Source organism: Eubalaena glacialis, chromosome 3 (assembly GCF_028564815.1).
Source record: "Eubalaena glacialis isolate mEubGla1 chromosome 3, mEubGla1.1.hap2.+ XY, whole genome shotgun sequence".
Classification (NCBI taxonomy): domain Eukaryota; kingdom Metazoa; phylum Chordata; class Mammalia; order Artiodactyla; family Balaenidae; genus Eubalaena; species Eubalaena glacialis.
In genome coordinates this window covers 38,563,444-38,589,974 of record NC_083718.1, presented here as the reverse complement: position 1 = coordinate 38,589,974, position 26,531 = coordinate 38,563,444, and positions in this window count along the sequence as shown.

Here is a 26,531-nt window from a genome sequence, read left to right as displayed (position 1 = left end):
GTGCCTTTCACATATCTGAGGACGCTCACGTCTGCACCAGTTTCCGAGGAAAATCACTGTGTACCCAAAGTGTCACCTGTGCCTTCTGAGCAACCTCATGCCTCATGATGGTCTTTGGGCTCTACTGTTGGTATGCAGAAGGCCCGGCAGCAATGTGTTTCCTCCATCGGGGAGCCAGATAGCCACAGCATGGAAGAATCCTCAGGACGAGTTTTCTCCCTGGTCTTCTGGGCAATGCAAGGGGACCCCAGTTTGTAAACCTGAGCTGCACTGGAACAAACACCGCCATGGCAAGTGTTCTCAGAATTCATAGCTGACGTCTTCCCCTCGCATGCATCACGTCGACTTCAGATCCAGCTGGAGACATGTGCTCTCAGCCTTTGAAGACTGTCAGGCCTTTGCAAGATCCACGGTGATGTAGGTGAAACTAGATCATTCACTGGCTCACACCATTCACCTCAGGAGGACTCCTGCTTGCCAAAGTGTTTTCATGGAAGGGCACATGTGTGTGGCATGTCTCTTTCACCTGCTTGTGGACTTCAGGTACATGAGCTAGGTGTCAACCGTGAAAGTGGAGAGGGACGGGAACAGCACAATTTGCCCCAGTGACAAAGCGGAGAGATGTGTCCTCAGAGCTGCCTGAGAAACAGTCCTGTTGCCGGTCTTCTATTCACCCCAGGATTACCCTGAGAGGTAACCTGAGGCCGAGTGAATTTTCTTGGAAGAACCGGAGTGCGTGCCGTTCCTTGCTAGGTTCTCATCCCAAAGCCTTCTTGGCTAGTCATAAGGAAACTTGCCCGCGTGTTGCAAGGAAAGTCCGTGTTTTGGATGATCAGTGCTTCATGAAAAGCACTGTGGTCGCCAACTTTCTCAACCCTGCAGGAATACCCGGGGAGGAACGGAGACTTTGCCCAAAGAAACAGAGTGCTTGCAATGCCTTGCTAGGAGCACATCCAGCACAGGACTTTATCTATGGCGAATGTCAGCCGAGCGCCAGAGTCAAAGTAAGGTGCAGTGTTTCCACCAGCAGAGTCGCAGTCAGCAGTTTCAAAGAGGCCTTCCCCACTAAAGTGCTGTAAATGCGGGTGTGCCTTTCAAAGTCTGAGGATGCGAGCATCTGCACCGTATTCCAAGGAAGGTCCCTGTGTACCAAAAGTGGCATCTGTGCCTGCTGAGCACCATCCAGCCACATGGGTCTTTGGACTCTACTGTTTTGTATGCAGGAGGCTGGGCAACAACGTTTTTCCTCCATGGGAGAGCTAGATTTGGAGAGCTTAGAGGAAGCCTGAAGAACACGTTGATACCGGGGCTTCTGGGCAATGCAAGGGGGCCTCATTTTGTAACCCTGAGCTGCTTTTGGAAAACCACCGTGCTTACACGGTGAGTTCTCGGAATTCATACCTGACCTCTTGCTCCCTGAAGCAGCACCAGGACTTTACCTCTAGAGGGAGAAATAGGCAGTCGTCCTCTGAAGGTGGCTAGGCCTTCGGGAGATGTACCATGACCTAGGCGAAACGAAGGTGTTCACTGGCTCGCGCAATTTACTTCAGGAGGAACACTGGCTTTCCAAAGCGCTTTCAGCGAAGAAGTACAGTATGTGACACGGGCCTCCTTTGGTTCCCGGAACGTCAACTACATGAGCTGTGTGGCAACCGTGAAAAGGAGGCCGGACGAGAAAAGCGAAATCTGTCCCGTTGGCAACCCGGAGAGCTGGGAGCTCAGAGCTGCCTGAAAATGGGTCCTGTTGCCCGTCTTGTAATCACCGTAGGAGTTCCCGGGGAGGCAAAGTGAGGAAGAGTGAGTTTTCTCGCAAGAACGAGGGGGTGTGGGCAGTTCCTCGCTAGGAGCTCATCCCAAAGCCTTCTTGGCTAGTGGTTCGGAAACCTGCCCGCATGCTGCCAAAGGAAAGTCCTCGAGAGCCGTGAAAAGTGTTGGGAGTGCAGCTCTGTCTGAGAAGCCTTAGTGAAGGTACTGCTTTAACACTGGTAGGCCTCTCAGGACTGCAGGGTCTCTCGCGCCTGGACCCAGGTCATGGAAGAACACGGTGTACCCAAAGTGTCAACTGCGGCTTCTGAGTGAGCTCCAGCCACATGGGTCGTTGGCCTCCACTCTGTGCATGCAGAGGGCAGGGCAACACACGGCCTGCTCCGGCGGAGAGCCAGACCTCCACCTCTGGAAACCAGTCTTGGTAACAGAGTGGGGGCCGGTGTCATGAGCAATGCATGTCACACTCCCGGCTTAGATATTAGCTGCCCTGAATCCTATCCGGAGAGTAACATTGATTGTATGAACTCAAAGCTGACGACCCTTCACCTCAAGCAGAAATGTGACTTTACAACCAGTCTGATATGATGGACCCCTCTCCCGAAGCACTGCTGGGCGATTGAAAGTTCCAAAGTCGACATCGCCTGACTGAAGCACTGTGGTGACTAGGCACGTCACCTCGCGCAGAACCTCTGCTTACAGAAGGGTCCTCACAGGAGCGCCTAGTGTGTCGCATGGCTCTCTCGTAGCTGGGCAGAAGGTGCTGCTCCACAGGCTGGGTTTGCACGTAGAAACTGGATCCTGAGGGCTAAAGCATTCTTTGCCCCTTTGGAAGCAGGAGGCTTGGGGCGAGAAAACTGAACGAAAGGCACGGGGTGGCGCCCATGTTGGACACCCTGCAGGAATTGCCCGGGAGGACGAGTGAGTTTTCTCGAAAGAAACAGTGCGCCTGCCGTTCCTTGCCAGGAGCTCATGCAGCAGACTGCTTCAGCTAAGGCGAATGTCGACTGAGCGGCACACTCAAAGTAAGGGGCAGTGTTTCCATCAGCAAAGTTGGTGGTCACAAGTAGACCCGAGGCTTTCACCACTGAAGTGCTGTAATGCTGGTGTGCCTTTCACATATCTGAGGACGCTCACGTCTGCACCAGTTTCCGAGGAAAATCACTGTGTACCCAAAGTGTCACCTGTGCCTTCTGAGCAACCTCATGCCTCATGATGGTCTTTGGGCTCTACTGTTGGTATGCAGAAGGCCAGGCAGCAATGTGTTTCCTCCATCGGGGAGCCAGATAGCCACAGCATGGAAGAATCCTCAGGACGAGTTTTCTCCCTGGTCTTCTGGGCAATGCAAGGGGACCCCAGTTTGTAAACCTGAGCTGCACTGGAACAAACACCGCCATGGCAAGTGTTCTCAGAATTCATAGCTGACGTCTTCCCCTCGCATGCATCACGTCGACTTCAGATCCAGCTGGAGACATGTGCTCTCAGCCTTTGAAGACTGTCAGGCCTTTGCAAGATCCACGGTGATGTAGGTGAAACTAGATCATTCACTGGCTCACACCATTCACCTCAGGAGGACTCCTGCTTGCCAAAGTGTTTTCATGGAAGGGCACATGTGTGTGGCATGTCTCTTTCACCTGCTTGTGGACTTCAGGTACATGAGCTAGGTGTCAACCGTGAAAGTGGAGAGGGACGGGAACAGCACAATTTGCCCCAGTGACAAAGCGGAGAGATGTGTCCTCAGAGCTGCCTGAGAAACAGTCCTGTTTCGGTCTTCTATTCACCCCAGGATTACCCTGAGAGGTAACCTGAGGCCGAGTGAATTTTCTTGGAAGAACCGGAGTGCGTGCCGTTCCTTGCTAGGTTCTCATCCCAAAGCCTTCTTGGCTAGTCATAAGGAAACTTGCCCGCGTGTTGCAAGGAAAGTCCGTGTTTTGGATGATCAGTGCTTCATGGAAAGCACTGTGGTCGCCAACTTTCTCAACCCTGCAGGAATACCCGGGGAGGAACGGAGACTTTGCCCAAAGAAACAGAGTGCTTGCAATGCCTTGCTAGGAGCACATCCAGCACAGGACTTTATCTATGGCGAATGTCAGCCGAGCGCCAGAGTCAAAGTAAGGTGCAGTGTTTCCACCAGCAGAGTCGCAGTCAGCAGTTTCAAAGAGGCCTTCCCCACTAAAGTGCTGTAAATGCGGGTGTGCCTTTCAAAGTCTGAGGATGCGAGCGTCTGCACCGTATTCCAAGGAAGGTCCCTGTGTACCAAAAGTGGCATCTGTGCCTGCTGAGCACCATCCAGCCACATGGGTCTTTGGACTCTACTGTTTTGTATGCAGGAGGCTGGGCAACAACGTTTTTCCTCCATGGGAGAGCTAGATTTGGAGAGCTTAGAGGAAGCCTGAAGAACACGTTGATACCGGGGCTTCTGGGCAATGCAAGGGGGCCTCATTTTGTAACCCTGAGCTGCTTTTGGAAAACCACCGTGCTTACACGAGTTCTCGGAATTCATACCTGACCTCTTGCTCCCTGAAGCAGCACCAGGACTTTACCTCTAGAGGGAGAAATAGGCAGTCGTCCTCTGAAGGTGGCTAGGCCTTCGGGAGATGTACCATGACCTAGGCGAAACGAAGGCGTTCACTGGCTCGCGCAATTTACTTCAGGAGGAACACTGGCTTTCCAAAGCGCTTTCAGCGAAGAAGTACAGTATGTGACACGGGCCTCCTTTGGTTCCCGGAACGTCAACTACATGAGCTGTGTGGCAACCGTGAAAAGGAGGCCGGACGAGAAAAGCGAAATCTGTCCCGTTGGCAACCCGGAGAGCTGGGTGCTCAGAGCTGCCTGAAAAAGGGTCCTGTTGCCCGTCTTGTACTCACCGTAGGAGTTCCCGGGGAGGCAAAGTGAGGAAGAGTGAGTTTTCTCGCAAGAACGAGGGGCTGTGGGCAGTTCCTCGCTAGGAGCTCATCCCAAAGCCTTCTTGGCTAGTGGTTCGGAAACCTGCCCGCATGCTGCCAAAGGAAAGTCCTCGAGAGCCGTGAAAAGTGTTGGGAGTGCAGCTCTGTCTGAGAAGCCTTAGTGAAGGTACTGCTTTAACACTGGTAGGCCTCTCAGGACTGCAGGGTCTCTCGCGCCTGGACCCAGGTCATGGAAGAACACGGTGTACCCAAAGTGTCAACTGCGGCTTCTGAGTGAGCTCCAGCCACATGGGTCGTTGGCCTCCACTCTGTGCATGCAGAGGGCAGGGCAACACACGGCCTGCTCCGGCGGAGAGCCAGACCTCCACCTCTGGAAACCAGTCTTGGTAACAGAGTGGGGGCCGGTGTCATGAGCAATGCATGTCACACTCCCGGCTTAGATATTAGCTGCCCTGAATCCTATCCGGAGAGTAACATTGATTGTATGAACTCAAAGCTGACGACCCTTCACCTCAAGCAGAAATGTGACTTTACAACCAGTCTGATATGATGGACCCCTCTCCCGAAGCACTGCTGGGCGATTGAAAGTTCCAAAGTCGACATCGCCTGACTGAAGCACTGTGGTGACTAGGCACGTCACCTCGCGCAGAACCTCTGCTTACAAAAGGGTCCTCACAGGAGCGCCTAGTGTGTCGCATGGCTCTCTCGTAGCTGGGCAGAAGGTGCTGCTCCACAGGCTGGCTTTGCACGTAGAAACTGGATCCTGAGGGCTAAAGCATTCTTTGCCCCTTTGGAAGCAGGAGGCTTGGGGCGAGAAAACTGAACGAAAGGCACGGGGTGGCGCCCATGTTGGACACCCTGCAGGAATTGCCCGGGAGGACGAGTGAGTTTTCTCGAAAGAAACAGTGCGCCTGCCGTTCCTTGCCAGGAGCTCATGCAGCAGACTGCTTCAGCTAAGGCGAATGTCGACTGAGCGGCACACTCAAAGTAAGGGGCAGTGTTTCCATCAGCAAAGTTGGTGGTCACAAGTAGACCCGAGGCTTTCACCACTGAAGTGCTGTAATGCTGGTGTGCCTTTCACATATCTGAGGACGCTCACGTCTGCACCAGTTTCCGAGGAAAATCACTGTGTACCCAAAGTGTCACCTGTGCCTTCTGAGCAACCTCATGCCTCATGATGGTCTTTGGGCTCTACTGTTGGTATGCAGAAGGCCAGGCAGCAATGTGTTTCCTCCATCGGGGAGCCAGATAGCCACAGCATGGAAGAATCCTCAGGACGAGTTTTCTCCCTGGTCTTCTGGGCAATGCAAGGGGACCCCAGTTTGTAAACCTGAGCTGCACTGGAACAAACACCGCCATGGCAAGTGTTCTCAGAATTCATAGCTGACGTCTTCCCCTCGCATGCATCACGTCGACTTCAGATCCAGCTGGAGACATGTGCTCTCAGCCTTTGAAGACTGTCAGGCCTTTGCAAGATCCACGGTGATGTAGGTGAAACTAGATCATTCACTGGCTCACACCATTCACCTCAGGAGGACTCCTGCTTGCCAAAGTGTTTTCATGGAAGGGCACATGTGTGTGGCATGTCTCTTTCACCTGCTTGTGGACTTCAGGTACATGAGCTAGGTGTCAACCGTGAAAGTGGAGAGGGACGGGAACAGCACAATTTGCCCCAGTGACAAAGCAGAGAGATGTGTCCTCAGAGCTGCCTGAGAAACAGTCCTGTTGCCGGTCTTCTATTCACCCCAGGATTACCCTGAGAGGTAACCTGAGGCCGAGTGAATTTTCTTGGAAGAACCGGAGTGCGTGCCGTTCCTTGCTAGGTTCTCATCCCAAAGCCTTCTTGGCTAGTCATAAGGAAACTTGCCCGCGTGTTGCAAGGAAAGTCCGTGTTTTGGATGATCAGTGCTTCATGAAAAGCACTGTGGTCGCCAACTTTCTCAACCCTGCAGGAATACCCGGGGAGGAACGGAGACTTTGCCCAAAGAAACAGAGTGCTTGCAATGCCTTGCTAGGAGCACATCCAGCACAGGACTTTATCTATGGCGAATGTCAGCCGAGCGCCAGAGTCAAAGTAAGGTGCAGTGTTTCCACCAGCAGAGTCGCAGTCAGCAGTTTCAAAGAGGCCTTCCCCACTAAAGTGCTGTAAATGCGGGTGTGCCTTTCAAAGTCTGAGGATGCGAGCGTCTGCACCGTATTCCAAGGAAGGTCCCTGTGTACCAAAAGTGGCATCTGTGCCTGCTGAGCACCATCCAGCCACATGGGTCTTTGGACTCTACTGTTTTGTATGCAGGAGGCTGGGCAACAACGTTTTTCCTCCATGGGAGAGCTAGATTTGGAGAGCTTAGAGGAAGCCTGAAGAACACGTTGATACCGGGGCTTCTGGGCAATGCAAGGGGGCCTCATTTTGTAACCCTGAGCTGCTTTTGGAAAACCACCGTGCTTACACGAGTTCTCGGAATTCATACCTGACCTCTTGCTCCCTGAAGCAGCACCAGGACTTTACCTCTAGAGGGAGAAATAGGCAGTCGTCCTCTGAAGGTGGCTAGGCCTTCGGGAGATGTACCATGACCTAGGCGAAACGAAGGCGTTCACTGGCTCGCGCAATTTACTTCAGGAGGAACACTGGCTTTCCAAAGCGCTTTCAGCGAAGAAGTACAGTATGTGACACGGGCCTCCTTTGGTTCCCGGAACGTCAACTACATGAGCTGTGTGGCAACCGTGAAAAGGAGGCCGGACGAGAAAAGCGAAATCTGTCCCGTTGGCAACCCGGAGAGCTGGGTGCTCAGAGCTGCCTGAAAAAGGGTCCTGTTGCCCGTCTTGTACTCACCGTAGGAGTTCCCGGGGAGGCAAAGTGAGGAAGAGTGAGTTTTCTCGCAAGAACGAGGGGCTGTGGGCAGTTCCTCGCTAGGAGCTCATCCCAAAGCCTTCTTGGCTAGTGGTTCGGAAACCTGCCCGCATGCTGCCAAAGGAAAGTCCTCGAGAGCCGTGAAAAGTGTTGGGAGTGCAGCTCTGTCTGAGAAGCCTTAGTGAAGGTACTGCTTTAACACTGGTAGGCCTCTCAGGACTGCAGGGTCTCTCGCGCCTGGACCCAGGTCATGGAAGAACACGGTGTACCCAAAGTGTCAACTGCGGCTTCTGAGTGAGCTCCAGCCACATGGGTCGTTGGCCTCCACTCTGTGCATGCAGAGGGCAGGGCAACACACGGCCTGCTCCGGCGGAGAGCCAGACCTCCACCTCTGGAAACCAGTCTTGGTAACAGAGTGGGGGCCGGTGTCATGAGCAATGCATGTCACACTCCCGGCTTAGATATTAGCTGCCCTGAATCCTATCCGGAGAGTAACATTGATTGTATGAACTCAAAGCTGACGACCCTTCACCTCAAGCAGAAATGTGACTTTACAACCAGTCTGATATGATGGACCCCTCTCCCGAAGCACTGCTGGGCGATTGAAAGTTCCAAAGTCGACATCGCCTGACTGAAGCACTGTGGTGACTAGGCACGTCACCTCGCGCAGAACCTCTGCTTACAAAAGGGTCCTCACAGGAGCGCCTAGTGTGTCGCATGGCTCTCTCGTAGCTGGGCAGAAGGTGCTGCTCCACAGGCTGGGTTTGCACGTAGAAACTGGATCCTGAGGGCTAAAGCATTCTTTGCCCCTTTGGAAGCAGGAGGCTTGGGGCGAGAAAACTGAACGAAAGGCACGGGGTGGCGCCCATGTTGGACACCCTGCAGGAATTGCCCGGGAGGACGAGTGAGTTTTCTCGAAAGAAACAGTGCGCCTGCCGTTCCTTGCCAGGAGCTCATGCAGCAGACTGCTTCAGCTAAGGCGAATGTCGACTGAGCGGCACACTCAAAGTAAGGGGCAGTGTTTCCATCAGCAAAGTTGGTGGTCACAAGTAGACCCGAGGCTTTCACCACTGAAGTGCTGTAATGCTGGTGTGCCTTTCACATATCTGAGGACGCTCACGTCTGCACCAGTTTCCGAGGAAAATCACTGTGTACCCAAAGTGTCACCTGTGCCTTCTGAGCAACCTCATGCCTCATGATGGTCTTTGGGCTCTACTGTTGGTATGCAGAAGGCCAGGCAGCAATGTGTTTCCTCCATCGGGGAGCCAGATAGCCACAGCATGGAAGAATCCTCAGGACGAGTTTTCTCCCTGGTCTTCTGGGCAATGCAAGGGGACCCCAGTTTGTAAACCTGAGCTGCACTGGAACAAACACCGCCATGGCAAGTGTTCTCAGAATTCATAGCTGACGTCTTCCCCTCGCATGCATCACGTCGACTTCAGATCCAGCTGGAGACATGTGCTCTCAGCCTTTGAAGACTGTCAGGCCTTTGCAAGATCCACGGTGATGTAGGTGAAACTAGATCATTCACTGGCTCACACCATTCACCTCAGGAGGACTCCTGCTTGCCAAAGTGTTTTCATGGAAGGGCACATGTGTGTGGCATGTCTCTTTCACCTGCTTGTGGACTTCAGGTACGTGAGCTAGGTGTCAACCGTGAAAGTGGAGAGGGACGGGAACAGCACAATTTGCCCCAGTGACAAAGCAGAGAGATGTGTCCTCAGAGCTGCCTGAGAAACAGTCCTGTTGCCGGTCTTCTATTCACCCCAGGATTACCCTGAGAGGTAACCTGAGGCCGAGTGAATTTTCTTGGAAGAACCGGAGTGCGTGCCGTTCCTTGCTAGGTTCTCATCCCAAAGCCTTCTTGGCTAGTCATAAGGAAACTTGCCCGCGTGTTGCAAGGAAAGTCCGTGTTTTGGATGATCAGTGCTTCATGAAAAGCACTGTGGTCGCCAACTTTCTCAACCCTGCAGGAATACCCGGGGAGGAACGGAGACTTTGCCCAAAGAAACAGAGTGCTTGCAATGCCTTGCTAGGAGCACATCCAGCACAGGACTTTATCTATGGCGAATGTCAGCCGAGCGCCAGAGTCAAAGTAAGGTGCAGTGTTTCCACCAGCAGAGTCGCAGTCAGCAGTTTCAAAGAGGCCTTCCCCACTAAAGTGCTGTAAATGCGGGTGTGCCTTTCAAAGTCTGAGGATGCGAGCGTCTGCACCGTATTCCAAGGAAGGTCCCTGTGTACCAAAAGTGGCATCTGTGCCTGCTGAGCACCATCCAGCCACATGGGTCTTTGGACTCTACTGTTTTGTATGCAGGAGGCTGGGCAACAACGTTTTTCCTCCATGGGAGAGCTAGATTTGGAGAGCTTAGAGGAAGCCTGAAGAACACGTTGATACCGGGGCTTCTGGGCAATGCAAGGGGGCCTCATTTTGTAACCCTGAGCTGCTTTTGGAAAACCACCGTGCTTACACGGTGAGTTCTCGGAATTCATACCTGACCTCTTGCTCCCTGAAGCAGCACCAGGACTTTACCTCTAGAGGGAGAAATAGGCAGTCGTCCTCTGAAGGTGGCTAGGCCTTCGGGAGATGTACCATGACCTAGGCGAAACGAAGGCGTTCACTGGCTCGCGCAATTTACTTCAGGAGGAACACTGGCTTTCCAAAGCGCTTTCAGCGAAGAAGTACAGTATGTGACACGGGCCTCCTTTGGTTCCCGGAACGTCAACTACATGAGCTGTGTGGCAACCGTGAAAAGGAGGCCGGACGAGAAAAGCGAAATCTGTCCCGTTGGCAACCCGGAGAGCTGGGAGCTCAGAGCTGCCTGAAAAAGGGTCCTGTTGCCCGTCTTGTAATCACCGTAGGAGTTCCCGGGGAGGCAAAGTGAGGAAGAGTGAGTTTTCTCGCAAGAACGAGGGGGTGTGGGCAGTTCCTCGCTAGGAGCTCATCCCAAAGCCTTCTTGGCTAGTGGTTCGGAAACCTGCCCGCATGCTGCCAAAGGAAAGTCCTCGAGAGCCGTGAAAAGTGTTGGGAGTGCAGCTCTGTCTGAGAAGCCTTAGTGAAGGTACTGCTTTAACACTGGTAGGCCTCTCAGGACTGCAGGGTCTCTCGCGCCTGGACCCAGGTCATGGAAGAACACGGTGTACCCAAAGTGTCAACTGCGGCTTCTGAGTGAGCTCCAGCCACATGGGTCGTTGGCCTCCACTCTGTGCATGCAGAGGGCAGGGCAACACACGGCCTGCTCCGGCGGAGAGCCAGACCTCCACCTCTGGAAACCAGTCTTGGTAACAGAGTGGGGGCCGGTGTCATGAGCAATGCATGTCACACTCCCGGCTTAGATATTAGCTGCCCTGAATCCTATCCGGAGAGTAACATTGATTGTATGAACTCAAAGCTGACGACCCTTCACCTCAAGCAGAAATGTGACTTTACAACCAGTCTGATATGATGGACCCCTCTCCCGAAGCACTGCTGGGCGATTGAAAGTTCCAAAGTCGACATCGCCTGACTGAAGCACTGTGGTGACTAGGCACGTCACCTCGCGCAGAACCTCTGCTTACAGAAGGGTCCTCACAGGAGCGCCTAGTGTGTCGCATGGCTCTCTCGTAGCTGGGCAGAAGGTGCTGCTCCACAGGCTGGCTTTGCACGTAGAAACTGGATCCTGAGGGCTAAAGCATTCTTTGCCCCTTTGGAAGCAGGAGGCTTGGGGCGAGAAAACTGAACGAAAGGCACGGGGTGGCGCCCATGTTGGACACCCTGCAGGAATTGCCCGGGAGGACGAGTGAGTTTTCTCGAAAGAAACAGTGCGCCTGCCGTTCCTTGCCAGGAGCTCATGCAGCAGACTGCTTCAGCTAAGGCGAATGTCGACTGAGCGGCACACTCAAAGTAAGGGGCAGTGTTTCCATCAGCAAAGTTGGTGGTCACAAGTAGACCCGAGGCTTTCACCACTGAAGTGCTGTAATGCTGGTGTGCCTTTCACATATCTGAGGACGCTCACGTCTGCACCAGTTTCCGAGGAAAATCACTGTGTACCCAAAGTGTCACCTGTGCCTTCTGAGCAACCTCATGCCTCATGATGGTCTTTGGGCTCTACTGTTGGTATGCAGAAGGCCAGGCAGCAATGTGTTTCCTCCATCGGGGAGCCAGATAGCCACAGCATGGAAGAATCCTCAGGACGAGTTTGCTCCCTGGTCTTCTGGGCAATGCAAGGGGACCCCAGTTTGTAAACCTGAGCTGCACTGGAACAAACACCGCCATGGCAAGTGTTCTCAGAATTCATAGCTGACGTCTTCCCCTCGCATGCATCACGTCGACTTCAGATCCAGCTGGAGACATGTGCTCTCAGCCTTTGAAGACTGTCAGGCCTTTGCAAGATCCACGGTGATGTAGGTGAAACTAGATCATTCACTGGCTCACACCATTCACCTCAGGAGGACTCCTGCTTGCCAAAGTGTTTTCATGGAAGGGCACATGTGTGTGGCATGTCTCTTTCACCTGCTTGTGGACTTCAGGTACGTGAGCTAGGTGTCAACCGTGAAAGTGGAGAGGGACGGGAACAGCACAATTTGCCCCAGTGACAAAGCAGAGAGATGTGTCCTCAGAGCTGCCTGAGAAACAGTCCTGTTGCCGGTCTTCTATTCACCCCAGGATTACCCTGAGAGGTAACCTGAGGCCGAGTGAATTTTCTTGGAAGAACCGGAGTGCGTGCCGTTCCTTGCTAGGTTCTCATCCCAAAGCCTTCTTGGCTAGTCATAAGGAAACTTGCCCGCGTGTTGCAAGGAAAGTCCGTGTTTTGGATGATCAGTGCTTCATGAAAAGCACTGTGGTCGCCAACTTTCTCAACCCTGCAGGAATACCCGGGGAGGAACGGAGACTTTGCCCAAAGAAACAGAGTGCTTGCAATGCCTTGCTAGGAGCACATCCAGCACAGGACTTTATCTATGGCGAATGTCAGCCGAGCGCCAGAGTCAAAGTAAGGTGCAGTGTTTCCACCAGCAGAGTCGCAGTCAGCAGTTTCAAAGAGGCCTTCCCCACTAAAGTGCTGTAAATGCGGGTGTGCCTTTCAAAGTCTGAGGATGCGAGCGTCTGCACCGTATTCCAAGGAAGGTCCCTGTGTACCAAAAGTGGCATCTGTGCCTGCTGAGCACCATCCAGCCACATGGGTCTTTGGACTCTACTGTTTTGTATGCAGGAGGCTGGGCAACAACGTTTTTCCTCCATGGGAGAGCTAGATTTGGAGAGCTTAGAGGAAGCCTGAAGAACACGTTGATACCGGGGCTTCTGGGCAATGCAAGGGGGCCTCATTTTGTAACCCTGAGCTGCTTTTGGAAAACCACCGTGCTTACACGAGTTCTCGGAATTCATACCTGACCTCTTGCTCCCTGAAGCAGCACCAGGACTTTACCTCTAGAGGGAGAAATAGGCAGTCGTCCTCTGAAGGTGGCTAGGCCTTCGGGAGATGTACCATGACCTAGGCGAAACGAAGGCGTTCACTGGCTCGCGCAATTTACTTCAGGAGGAACACTGGCTTTCCAAAGCGCTTTCAGCGAAGAAGTACAGTATGTGACACGGGCCTCCTTTGGTTCCCGGAACGTCAACTACATGAGCTGTGTGGCAACCGTGAAAAGGAGGCCGGACGAGAAAAGCGAAATCTGTCCCGTTGGCAACCCGGAGAGCTGGGTGCTCAGAGCTGCCTGAAAAAGGGTCCTGTTGCCCGTCTTGTACTCACCGTAGGAGTTCCCGGGGAGGCAAAGTGAGGAAGAGTGAGTTTTCTCGCAAGAACGAGGGGCTGTGGGCAGTTCCTCGCTAGGAGCTCATCCCAAAGCCTTCTTGGCTAGTGGTTCGGAAACCTGCCCGCATGCTGCCAAAGGAAAGTCCTCGAGAGCCGTGAAAAGTGTTGGGAGTGCAGCTCTGTCTGAGAAGCCTTAGTGAAGGTACTGCTTTAACACTGGTAGGCCTCTCAGGACTGCAGGGTCTCTCGCGCCTGGACCCAGGTCATGGAAGAACACGGTGTACCCAAAGTGTCAACTGCGGCTTCTGAGTGAGCTCCAGCCACATGGGTCGTTGGCCTCCACTCTGTGCATGCAGAGGGCAGGGCAACACACGGCCTGCTCCGGCGGAGAGCCAGACCTCCACCTCTGGAAACCAGTCTTGGTAACAGAGTGGGGGCCGGTGTCATGAGCAATGCATGTCACACTCCCGGCTTAGATATTAGCTGCCCTGAATCCTATCCGGAGAGTAACATTGATTGTATGAACTCAAAGCTGACGACCCTTCACCTCAAGCAGAAATGTGACTTTACAACCAGTCTGATATGATGGACCCCTCTCCCGAAGCACTGCTGGGCGATTGAAAGTTCCAAAGTCGACATCGCCTGACTGAAGCACTGTGGTGACTAGGCACGTCACCTCGCGCAGAACCTCTGCTTACAAAAGGGTCCTCACAGGAGCGCCTAGTGTGTCGCATGGCTCTCTCGTAGCTGGGCAGAAGGTGCTGCTCCACAGGCTGGGTTTGCACGTAGAAACTGGATCCTGAGGGCTAAAGCATTCTTTGCCCCTTTGGAAGCAGGAGGCTTGGGGCGAGAAAACTGAACGAAAGGCACGGGGTGGCGCCCATGTTGGACACCCTGCAGGAATTGCCCGGGAGGACGAGTGAGTTTTCTCGAAAGAAACAGTGCGCCTGCCGTTCCTTGCCAGGAGCTCATGCAGCAGACTGCTTCAGCTAAGGCGAATGTCGACTGAGCGGCACACTCAAAGTAAGGGGCAGTGTTTCCATCAGCAAAGTTGGTGGTCACAAGTAGACCCGAGGCTTTCACCACTGAAGTGCTGTAATGCTGGTGTGCCTTTCACATATCTGAGGACGCTCACGTCTGCACCAGTTTCCGAGGAAAATCACTGTGTACCCAAAGTGTCACCTGTGCCTTCTGAGCAACCTCATGCCTCATGATGGTCTTTGGGCTCTACTGTTGGTATGCAGAAGGCCAGGCAGCAATGTGTTTCCTCCATCGGGGAGCCAGATAGCCACAGCATGGAAGAATCCTCAGGACGAGTTTTCTCCCTGGTCTTCTGGGCAATGCAAGGGGACCCCAGTTTGTAAACCTGAGCTGCACTGGAACAAACACCGCCATGGCAAGTGTTCTCAGAATTCATAGCTGACGTCTTCCCCTCGCATGCATCACGTCGACTTCAGATCCAGCTGGAGACATGTGCTCTCAGCCTTTGAAGACTGTCAGGCCTTTGCAAGATCCACGGTGATGTAGGTGAAACTAGATCATTCACTGGCTCACACCATTCACCTCAGGAGGACTCCTGCTTGCCAAAGTGTTTTCATGGAAGGGCACATGTGTGTGGCATGTCTCTTTCACCTGCTTGTGGACTTCAGGTACGTGAGCTAGGTGTCAACCGTGAAAGTGGAGAGGGACGGGAACAGCACAATTTGCCCCAGTGACAAAGCAGAGAGATGTGTCCTCAGAGCTGCCTGAGAAACAGTCCTGTTGCCGGTCTTCTATTCACCCCAGGATTACCCTGAGAGGTAACCTGAGGCCGAGTGAATTTTCTTGGAAGAACCGGAGTGCGTGCCGTTCCTTGCTAGGTTCTCATCCCAAAGCCTTCTTGGCTAGTCATAAGGAAACTTGCCCGCGTGTTGCAAGGAAAGTCCGTGTTTTGGATGATCAGTGCTTCATGAAAAGCACTGTGGTCGCCAACTTTCTCAACCCTGCAGGAATACCCGGGGAGGAACGGAGACTTTGCCCAAAGAAACAGAGTGCTTGCAATGCCTTGCTAGGAGCACATCCAGCACAGGACTTTATCTATGGCGAATGTCAGCCGAGCGCCAGAGTCAAAGTAAGGTGCAGTGTTTCCACCAGCAGAGTCGCAGTCAGCAGTTTCAAAGAGGCCTTCCCCACTAAAGTGCTGTAAATGCGGGTGTGCCTTTCAAAGTCTGAGGATGCGAGCGTCTGCACCGTATTCCAAGGAAGGTCCCTGTGTACCAAAAGTGGCATCTGTGCCTGCTGAGCACCATCCAGCCACATGGGTCTTTGGACTCTACTGTTTTGTATGCAGGAGGCTGGGCAACAACGTTTTTCCTCCATGGGAGAGCTAGATTTGGAGAGCTTAGAGGAAGCCTGAAGAACACGTTGATACCGGGGCTTCTGGGCAATGCAAGGGGGCCTCATTTTGTAACCCTGAGCTGCTTTTGGAAAACCACCGTGCTTACACGAGTTCTCGGAATTCATACCTGACCTCTTGCTCCCTGAAGCAGCACCAGGACTTTACCTCTAGAGGGAGAAATAGGCAGTCGTCCTCTGAAGGTGGCTAGGCCTTCGGGAGATGTACCATGACCTAGGCGAAACGAAGGCGTTCACTGGCTCGCGCAATTTACTTCAGGAGGAACACTGGCTTTCCAAAGCGCTTTCAGCGAAGAAGTACAGTATGTGACACGGGCCTCCTTTGGTTCCCGGAACGTCAACTACATGAGCTGTGTGGCAACCGTGAAAAGGAGGCCGGACGAGAAAAGCGAAATCTGTCCCGTTGGCAACCCGGAGAGCTGGGTGCTCAGAGCTGCCTGAAAAAGGGTCCTGTTGCCCGTCTTGTACTCACCGTAGGAGTTCCCGGGGAGGCAAAGTGAGGAAGAGTGAGTTTTCTCGCAAGAACGAGGGGCTGTGGGCAGTTCCTCGCTAGGAGCTCATCCCAAAGCCTTCTTGGCTAGTGGTTCGGAAACCTGCCCGCATGCTGCCAAAGGAAAGTCCTCGAGAGCCGTGAAAAGTGTTGGGAGTGCAGCTCTGTCTGAGAAGCCTTAGTGAAGGTACTGCTTTAACACTGGTAGGCCTCTCAGGACTGCAGGGTCTCTCGCGCCTGGACCCAGGTCATGGAAGAACACGGTGTACCCAAAGTGTCAACTGCGGCTTCTGAGTGAGCTCCAGCCACATGGGTCGTTGGCCTCCACTCTGTGCATGCAGAGGGCAGGGCAACACACGGCCTGCTCCGGCGGAGAGCCAGACCTCCACCTCTGGAAACCAGTCTTGGTAACAGAGTGGGGGCCGGTGTCATGAGCAATGCATGTCACACTCCCGGCTTAGATATTAGCTGCCCTGAATCCTATCCGGAGAGTAACATTGATTGTATGAACTCAAAGCTGACGACCCTTCACCTCAAGCAGAAATGTGACTTTACAACCAGTCTGATATGATGGACCCCTCTCCCGAAGCACTGCTGGGCGATTGAAAGTTCCAAAGTCGACATCGCCTGACTGAAGCACTGTGGTGACTAGGCACGTCACCTCGCGCAGAACCTCTGCTTACAAAAGGGTCCTCACAGGAGCGCCTAGTGTGTCGCATGGCTCTCTCGTAGCTGGGCAGAAGGTGCTGCTCCACAGGCTGGGTTTGCACGTAGAAACTGGATCCTGAGGGCTAAAGCATTCTTTGACCCTTTGGAAGCAGGAGGCTTGGGGCGAGAAAACTGAACGAAAGGCACGGGGTGGCGCCCATGTTGGACACCCTGCAGGAATTGCCCGGGAGGACGAGTGAGTTTTCTCGAAAGAAACAGTGCGCCTGCCGTTCCTTGCCAGGAGCTCATGCAGCAGACTGCTTCAGCTAAGGCGAATGTCGACTGAGCGGCACACTCAAAGTAAGGGGCAGTGTTTCCATCAGCAAAGTTGGTGGTCACAAGTAGACCCGAGGCTTTCACCACTGAAGTGCTGTAATGCTGGTGTGCCTTTCACATATCTGAGGACGCTCACGTCTGCACCAGTTTCCGAGGAAAATCACTGTGTACCCAAAGTGTCACCTGTGCCTTCTGAGCAACCTCATGCCTCATGATGGTCTTTGGGCTCTACTGTTGGTATGCAGAAGGCCAGGCAGCAATGTGTTTCCTCCATCGGGGAGCCAGATAGCCACAGCATGGAAGAATCCTCAGGACGAGTTTTCTCCCTGGTCTTCTGGGCAATGCAAGGGGACCCCAGTTTGTAAACCTGAGCTGCACTGGAACAAACACCGCCATGGCAAGTGTTCTCAGAATTCATAGCTGACGTCTTCCCCTCGCATGCATCACGTCGACTTCAGATCCAGCTGGAGACATGTGCTCTCAGCCTTTGAAGACTGTCAGGCCTTTGCAAGATCCACGGTGATGTAGGTGAAACTAGATCATTCACTGGCTCACACCATTCACCTCAGGAGGACTCCTGCTTGCCAAAGTGTTTTCATGGAAGGGCACATGTGTGTGGCATGTCTCTTTCACCTGCTTGTGGACTTCAGGTACGTGAGCTAGGTGTCAACCGTGAAAGTGGAGAGGGACGGGAACAGCACAATTTGCCCCAGTGACAAAGCAGAGAGATGTGTCCTCAGAGCTGCCTGAGAAACAGTCCTGTTGCCGGTCTTCTATTCACCCCAGGATTACCCTGAGAGGTAACCTGAGGCCGAGTGAATTTTCTTGGAAGAACCGGAGTGCGTGCCGTTCCTTGCTAGGTTCTCATCCCAAAGCCTTCTTGGCTAGTCATAAGGAAACTTGCCCGCGTGTTGCAAGGAAAGTCCGTGTTTTGGATGATCAGTGCTTCATGAAAAGCACTGTGGTCGCCAACTTTCTCAACCCTGCAGGAATACCCGGGGAGGAACGGAGACTTTGCCCAAAGAAACAGAGTGCTTGCAATGCCTTGCTAGGAGCACATCCAGCACAGGACTTTATCTATGGCGAATGTCAGCCGAGTGCCAGAGTCAAAGTAAGGTGCAGTGTTTCCACCAGCAGAGTCGCAGTCAGCAGTTTCAAAGAGGCCTTCCCCACTAAAGTGCTGTAAATGCGGGTGTGCCTTTCAAAGTCTGAGGATGCGAGCGTCTGCACCGTATTCCAAGGAAGGTCCCTGTGTACCAAAAGTGGCATCTGTGCCTGCTGAGCACCATCCAGCCACATGGGTCTTTGGACTCTACTGTTTTGTATGCAGGAGGCTGGGCAACAACGTTTTTCCTCCATGGGAGAGCTAGATTTGGAGAGCTTAGAGGAAGCCTGAAGAACACGTTGATACCGGGGCTTCTGGGCAATGCAAGGGGGCCTCATTTTGTAACCCTGAGCTGCTTTTGGAAAACCACCGTGCTTACACGAGTTCTCGGAATTCATACCTGACCTCTTGCTCCCTGAAGCAGCACCAGGACTTTACCTCTAGAGGGAGAAATAGGCAGTCGTCCTCTGAAGGTGGCTAGGCCTTCGGGAGATGTACCATGACCTAGGCGAAACGAAGGCGTTCACTGGCTCGCGCAATTTACTTCAGGAGGAACACTGGCTTTCCAAAGCGCTTTCAGCGAAGAAGTACAGTATGTGACACGGGCCTCCTTTGGTTCCCGGAACGTCAACTACATGAGCTGTGTGGCAACCGTGAAAAGGAGGCCGGACGAGAAAAGCGAAATCTGTCCCGTTGGCAACCCGGAGAGCTGGGTGCTCAGAGCTGCCTGAAAAAGGGTCCTGTTGCCCGTCTTGTACTCACCGTAGGAGTTCCCGGGGAGGCAAAGTGAGGAAGAGTGAGTTTTCTCGCAAGAACGAGGGGGTGTGGGCAGTTCCTCGCTAGGAGCTCATCCCAAAGCCTTCTTGGCTAGTGGTTCGGAAACCTGCCCGCATGCTGCCAAAGGAAAGTCCTCGAGAGCCGTGAAAAGTGTTGGGAGTGCAGCTCTGTCTGAGAAGCCTTAGTGAAGGTACTGCTTTAACACTGGTAGGCCTCTCAGGACTGCAGGGTCTCTCGCGCCTGGACCCAGGTCATGGAAGAACACGGTGTACCCAAAGTGTCAACTGCGGCTTCTGAGTGAGCTCCAGCCACATGGGTCGTTGGCCTCCACTCTGTGCATGCAGAGGGCAGGGCAACACACGGCCTGCTCCGGCGGAGAGCCAGACCTCCACCTCTGGAAACCAGTCTTGGTAACAGAGTGGGGGCCGGTGTCATGAGCAATGCATGTCACACTCCCGGCTTAGATATTAGCTGCCCTGAATCCTATCCGGAGAGTAACATTGATTGTATGAACTCAAAGCTGACGACCCTTCACCTCAAGCAGAAATGTGACTTTACAACCAGTCTGATATGATGGACCCCTCTCCCGAAGCACTGCTGGGCGATTGAAAGTTCCAAAGTCGACATCGCCTGACTGAAGCACTGTGGTGACTAGGCACGTCACCTCGCGCAGAACCTCTGCTTACAAAAGGGTCCTCACAGGAGCGCCTAGTGTGTCGCATGGCTCTCTCGTAGCTGGGCAGAAGGTGCTGCTCCACAGGCTGGGTTTGCACGTAGAAACTGGATCCTGAGGGCTAAAGCATTCTTTGCCCCTTTGGAAGCAGGAGGCTTGGGGCGAGAAAACTGAACGAAAGGCACGGGGTGGCGCCCATGTTGGACACCCTGCAGGAATTGCCCGGGAGGACGAGTGAGTTTTCTCGAAAGAAACAGTGCGCCTGCCGTTCCTTGCCAGGAGCTCATGCAGCAGACTGCTTCAGCTAAGGCGAATGTCGACTGAGCGGCACACTCAAAGTAAGGGGCAGTGTTTCCATCAGCAAAGTTGGTGGTCACAAGTAGACCCGAGGCTTTCACCACTGAAGTGCTGTAATGCTGGTGTGCCTTTCACATATCTGAGGACGCTCACGTCTGCACCAGTTTCCGAGGAAAATCACTGTGTACCCAAAGTGTCACCTGTGCCTTCTGAGCAACCTCATGCCTCATGATGGTCTTTGGGCTCTACTGTTGGTATGCAGAAGGCCAGGCAGCAATGTGTTTCCTCCATCGGGGAGCCAGATAGCCACAGCATGGAAGAATCCTCAGGACGAGTTTTCTCCCTGGTCTTCTGGGCAATGCAAGGGGACCCCAGTTTGTAAACCTGAGCTGCACTGGAACAAACACCGCCATGGCAAGTGTTCTCAGAATTCATAGCTGACGTCTTCCCCTCGCATGCATCACGTCGACTTCAGATCCAGCTGGAGACATGTGCTCTCAGCCTTTGAAGACTGTCAGGCCTTTGCAAGATCCACGGTGATGTAGGTGAAACTAGATCATTCACTGGCTCACACCATTCACCTCAGGAGGACTCCTGCTTGCCAAAGTGTTTTCATGGAAGGGCACATGTGTGTGGCATGTCTCTTTCACCTGCTTGTGGACTTCAGGTACGTGAGCTAGGTGTCAACCGTGAAAGTGGAGAGGGACGGGAACAGCACAATTTGCCCCAGTGACAAAGCAGAGAGATGTGTCCTCAGAGCTGCCTGAGAAACAGTCCTGTTGCCGGTCTTCTATTCACCCCAGGATTACCCTGAGAGGTAACCTGAGGCCGAGTGAATTTTCTTGGAAGAACCGGAGTGCGTGCCGTTCCTTGCTAGGTTCTCATCCCAAAGCCTTCTTGGCTAGTCATAAGGAAACTTGCCCGCGTGTTGCAAGGAAAGTCCGTGTTTTGGATGATCAGTGCTTCATGAAAAGCACTGTGGTCGCCAACTTTCTCAACCCTGCAGGAATACCCGGGGAGGAACGGAGACTTTGCCCAAAGAAACAGAGTGCTTGCAATGCCTTGCTAGGAGCACATCCAGCACAGGACTTTATCTATGGCGAATGTCAGCCGAGCGCCAGAGTCAAAGTAAGGTGCAGTGTTTCCACCAGCAGAGTCGCAGTCAGCAGTTTCAAAGAGGCCTTCCCCACTAAAGTGCTGTAAATGCGGGTGTGCCTTTCAAAGTCTGAGGATGCGAGCGTCTGCACCGTATTCCAAGGAAGGTCCCTGTGTACCAAAAGTGGCATCTGTGCCTGCTGAGCACCATCCAGCCACATGGGTCTTTGGACTCTACTGTTTTGTATGCAGGAGGCTGGGCAACAACGTTTTTCCTCCATGGGAGAGCTAGATTTGGAGAGCTTAGAGGAAGCCTGAAGAACACGTTGATACCGGGGCTTCTGGGCAATGCAAGGGGGCCTCATTTTGTAACCCTGAGCTGCTTTTGGAAAACCACCGTGCTTACACGGTGAGTTCTCGGAATTCATACCTGACCTCTTGCTCCCTGAAGCAGCACCAGGACTTTACCTCTAGAGGGAGAAATAGGCAGTCGTCCTCTGAAGGTGGCTAGGCCTTCGGGAGATGTACCATGACCTAGGCGAAACGAAGGCGTTCACTGGCTCGCGCAATTTACTTCAGGAGGAACACTGGCTTTCCAAAGCGCTTTCAGCGAAGAAGTACAGTATGTGACACGGGCCTCCTTTGGTTCCCGGAACGTCAACTACATGAGCTGTGTGGCAACCGTGAAAAGGAGGCCGGACGAGAAAAGCGAAATCTGTCCCGTTGGCAACCCGGAGAGCTGGGAGCTCAGAGCTGCCTGAAAAAGGGTCCTGTTGCCCGTCTTGTAATCACCGTAGGAGTTCCCGGGGAGGCAAAGTGAGGAAGAGTGAGTTTTCTCGCAAGAACGAGGGGGTGTGGGCAGTTCCTCGCTAGGAGCTCATCCCAAAGCCTTCTTGGCTAGTGGTTCGGAAACCTGCCCGCATGCTGCCAAAGGAAAGTCCTCGAGAGCCGTGAAAAGTGTTGGGAGTGCAGCTCTGTCTGAGAAGCCTTAGTGAAGGTACTGCTTTAACACTGGTAGGCCTCTCAGGACTGCAGGGTCTCTCGCGCCTGGACCCAGGTCATGGAAGAACACGGTGTACCCAAAGTGTCAACTGCGGCTTCTGAGTGAGCTCCAGCCACATGGGTCGTTGGCCTCCACTCTGTGCATGCAGAGGGCAGGGCAACACACGGCCTGCTCCGGCGGAGAGCCAGACCTCCACCTCTGGAAACCAGTCTTGGTAACAGAGTGGGGGCCGGTGTCATGAGCAATGCATGTCACACTCCCGGCTTAGATATTAGCTGCCCTGAATCCTATCCGGAGAGTAACATTGATTGTATGAACTCAAAGCTGACGACCCTTCACCTCAAGCAGAAATGTGACTTTACAACCAGTCTGATATGATGGACCCCTCTCCCGAAGCACTGCTGGGCGATTGAAAGTTCCAAAGTCGACATCGCCTGACTGAAGCACTGTGGTGACTAGGCACGTCACCTCGCGCAGAACCTCTGCTTACAGAAGGGTCCTCACAGGAGCGCCTAGTGTGTCGCATGGCTCTCTCGTAGCTGGGCAGAAGGTGCTGCTCCACAGGCTGGCTTTGCACGTAGAAACTGGATCCTGAGGGCTAAAGCATTCTTTGCCCCTTTGGAAGCAGGAGGCTTGGGGCGAGAAAACTGAACGAAAGGCACGGGGTGGCGCCCATGTTGGACACCCTGCAGGAATTGCCCGGGAGGACGAGTGAGTTTTCTCGAAAGAAACAGTGCGCCTGCCGTTCCTTGCCAGGAGCTCATGCAGCAGACTGCTTCAGCTAAGGCGAATGTCGACTGAGCGGCACACTCAAAGTAAGGGGCAGTGTTTCCATCAGCAAAGTTGGTGGTCACAAGTAGACCCGAGGCTTTCACCACTGAAGTGCTGTAATGCTGGTGTGCCTTTCACATATCTGAGGACGCTCACGTCTGCACCAGTTTCCGAGGAAAATCACTGTGTACCCAAAGTGTCACCTGTGCCTTCTGAGCAACCTCATGCCTCATGATGGTCTTTGGGCTCTACTGTTGGTATGCAGAAGGCCAGGCAGCAATGTGTTTCCTCCATCGGGGAGCCAGATAGCCACAGCATGGAAGAATCCTCAGGACGAGTTTTCTCCCTGGTCTTCTGGGCAATGCAAGGGGACCCCAGTTTGTAAACCTGAGCTGCACTGGAACAAACACCGCCATGGCAAGTGTTCTCAGAATTCATAGCTGACGTCTTCCCCTCGCATGCATCACGTCGACTTCAGATCCAGCTGGAGACATGTGCTCTCAGCCTTTGAAGACTGTCAGGCCTTTGCAAGATCCACGGTGATGTAGGTGAAACTAGATCATTCACTGGCTCACACCATTCACCTCAGGAGGACTCCTGCTTGCCAAAGTGTTTTCATGGAAGGGCACATGTGTGTGGCATGTCTCTTTCACCTGCTTGTGGACTTCAGGTACGTGAGCTAGGTGTCAACCGTGAAAGTGGAGAGGGACGGGAACAGCACAATTTGCCCCAGTGACAAAGCAGAGAGATGTGTCCTCAGAGCTGCCTGAGAAACAGTCCTGTTGCCGGTCTTCTATTCACCCCAGGATTACCCTGAGAGGTAACCTGAGGCCGAGTGAATTTTCTTGGAAGAACCGGAGTGCGTGCCGTTCCTTGCTAGGTTCTCATCCCAAAGCCTTCTTGGCTAGTCATAAGGAAACTTGCCCGCGTGTTGCAAGGAAAGTCCGTGTTTTGGATGATCAGTGCTTCATGAAAAGCACTGTGGTCGCCAACTTTCTCAACCCTGCAGGAATACCCGGGGAGGAACGGAGACTTTGCCCAAAGAAACAGAGTGCTTGCAATGCCTTGCTAGGAGCACATCCAGCACAGGACTTTATCTATGGCGAATGTCAGCCGAGCGCCAGAGTCAAAGTAAGGTGCAGTGTTTCCACCAGCAGAGTCGCAGTCAGCAGTTTCAAAGAGGCCTTCCCCACTAAAGTGCTGTAAATGCGGGTGTGCCTTTCAAAGTCTGAGGATGCGAGCGTCTGCACCGTATTCCAAGGAAGGTCCCTGTGTACCAAAAGTGGCATCTGTGCCTGCTGAGCACCATCCAGCCACATGGGTCTTTGGACTCTACTGTTTTGTATGCAGGAGGCTGGGCAACAACGTTTTTCCTCCATGGGAGAGCTAGATTTGGAGAGCTTAGAGGAAGCCTGAAGAACACGTTGATACCGGGGCTTCTGGGCAATGCAAGGGGGCCTCATTTTGTAACCCTGAGCTGCTTTTGGAAAACCACCGTGCTTACACGGTGAGTTCTCGGAATTCATACCTGACCTCTTGCTCCCTGAAGCAGCACCAGGACTTTACCTCTAGAGGGAGAAATAGGCAGTCGTCCTCTGAAGGTGGCTAGGCCTTCGGGAGATGTACCATGACCTAGGCGAAACGAAGGCGTTCACTGGCTCGCGCAATTTACTTCAGGAGGAACACTGGCTTTCCAAAGCGCTTTCAGCGAAGAAGTACAGTATGTGACACGGGCCTCCTTTGGTTCCCGGAACGTCAACTACATGAGCTGTGTGGCAACCGTGAAAAGGAGGCCGGACGAGAAAAGCGAAATCTGTCCCGTTGGCAACCCGGAGAGCTGGGTGCTCAGAGCTGCCTGAAAAAGGGTCCTGTTGCCCGTCTTGTACTCACCGTAGGAGTTCCCGGGGAGGCAAAGTGAGGAAGAGTGAGTTTTCTCGCAAGAACGAGGGGGTGTGTGCAGTTCCTCGCTAGGAGCTCATCCCAAAGCCTTCTTGGCTAGTGGTTCGGAAACCTGCCCGCATGCTGCCAAAGGAAAGTCCTCGAGAGCCGTGAAAAGTGTTGGGAGTGCAGCTCTGTCTGAGAAGCCTTAGTGAAGGTACTGCTTTAACACTGGTAGGCCTCTCAGGACTGCAGGGTCTCTCGCGCCTGGACCCAGGTCATGGAAGAACACGGTGTACCCAAAGTGTCAACTGCGGCTTCTGAGTGAGCTCCAGCCACATGGGTCGTTGGCCTCCACTCTGTGCATGCAGAGGGCAGGGCAACACACGGCCTGCTCCGGCGGAGAGCCAGACCTCCACCTCTGGAAACCAGTCTTGGTAACAGAGTGGGGGCCGGTGTCATGAGCAATGCATGTCACACTCCCGGCTTAGATATTAGCTGCCCTGAATCCTATCCGGAGAGTAACATTGATTGTATGAACTCAAAGCTGACGACCCTTCACCTCAAGCAGAAATGTGACTTTACAACCAGTCTGATATGATGGACCCCTCTCCCGAAGCACTGCTGGGCGATTGAAAGTTCCAAAGTCGACATCGCCTGACTGAAGCACTGTGGTGACTAGGCACGTCACCTCGCGCAGAACCTCTGCTTACAAAAGGGTCCTCACAGGAGCGCCTAGTGTGTCGCATGGCTCTCTCGTAGCTGGGCAGAAGGTGCTGCTCCACAGGCTGGCTTTGCACGTAGAAACTGGATCCTGAGGGCTAAAGCATTCTTTGCCCCTTTGGAAGCAGGAGGCTTGGGGCGAGAAAACTGAACGAAAGGCACGGGGTGGCGCCCATGTTGGACACCCTGCAGGAATTGCCCGGGAGGACGAGTGAGTTTTCTCGAAAGAAACAGTGCGCCTGCCGTTCCTTGCCAGGAGCTCATGCAGCAGACTGCTTCAGCTAAGGCGAATGTCGACTGAGCGGCACACTCAAAGTAAGGGGCAGTGTTTCCATCAGCAAAGTTGGTGGTCACAAGTAGACCCGAGGCTTTCACCACTGAAGTGCTGTAATGCTGGTGTGCCTTTCACATATCTGAGGACGCTCACGTCTGCACCAGTTTCCGAGGAAAATCACTGTGTACCCAAAGTGTCACCTGTGCCTTCTGAGCAACCTCATGCCTCATGATGGTCTTTGGGCTCTACTGTTGGTATGCAGAAGGCCAGGCAGCAATGTGTTTCCTCCATCGGGGAGCCAGATAGCCACAGCATGGAAGAATCCTCAGGACGAGTTTTCTCCCTGGTCTTCTGGGCAATGCAAGGGGACCCCAGTTTGTAAACCTGAGCTGCACTGGAACAAACACCGCCATGGCAAGTGTTCTCAGAATTCATAGCTGACGTCTTCCCCTCGCATGCATCACGTCGACTTCAGATCCAGCTGGAGACATGTGCTCTCAGCCTTTGAAGACTGTCAGGCCTTTGCAAGATCCACGGTGATGTAGGTGAAACTAGATCATTCACTGGCTCACACCATTCACCTCAGGAGGACTCCTGCTTGCCAAAGTGTTTTCATGGAAGGGCACATGTGTGTGGCATGTCTCTTTCACCTGCTTGTGGACTTCAGGTACGTGAGCTAGGTGTCAACCGTGAAAGTGGAGAGGGACGGGAACAGCACAATTTGCCCCAGTGACAAAGCAGAGAGATGTGTCCTCAGAGCTGCCTGAGAAACAGTCCTGTTGCCGGTCTTCTATTCACCCCAGGATTACCCTGAGAGGTAACC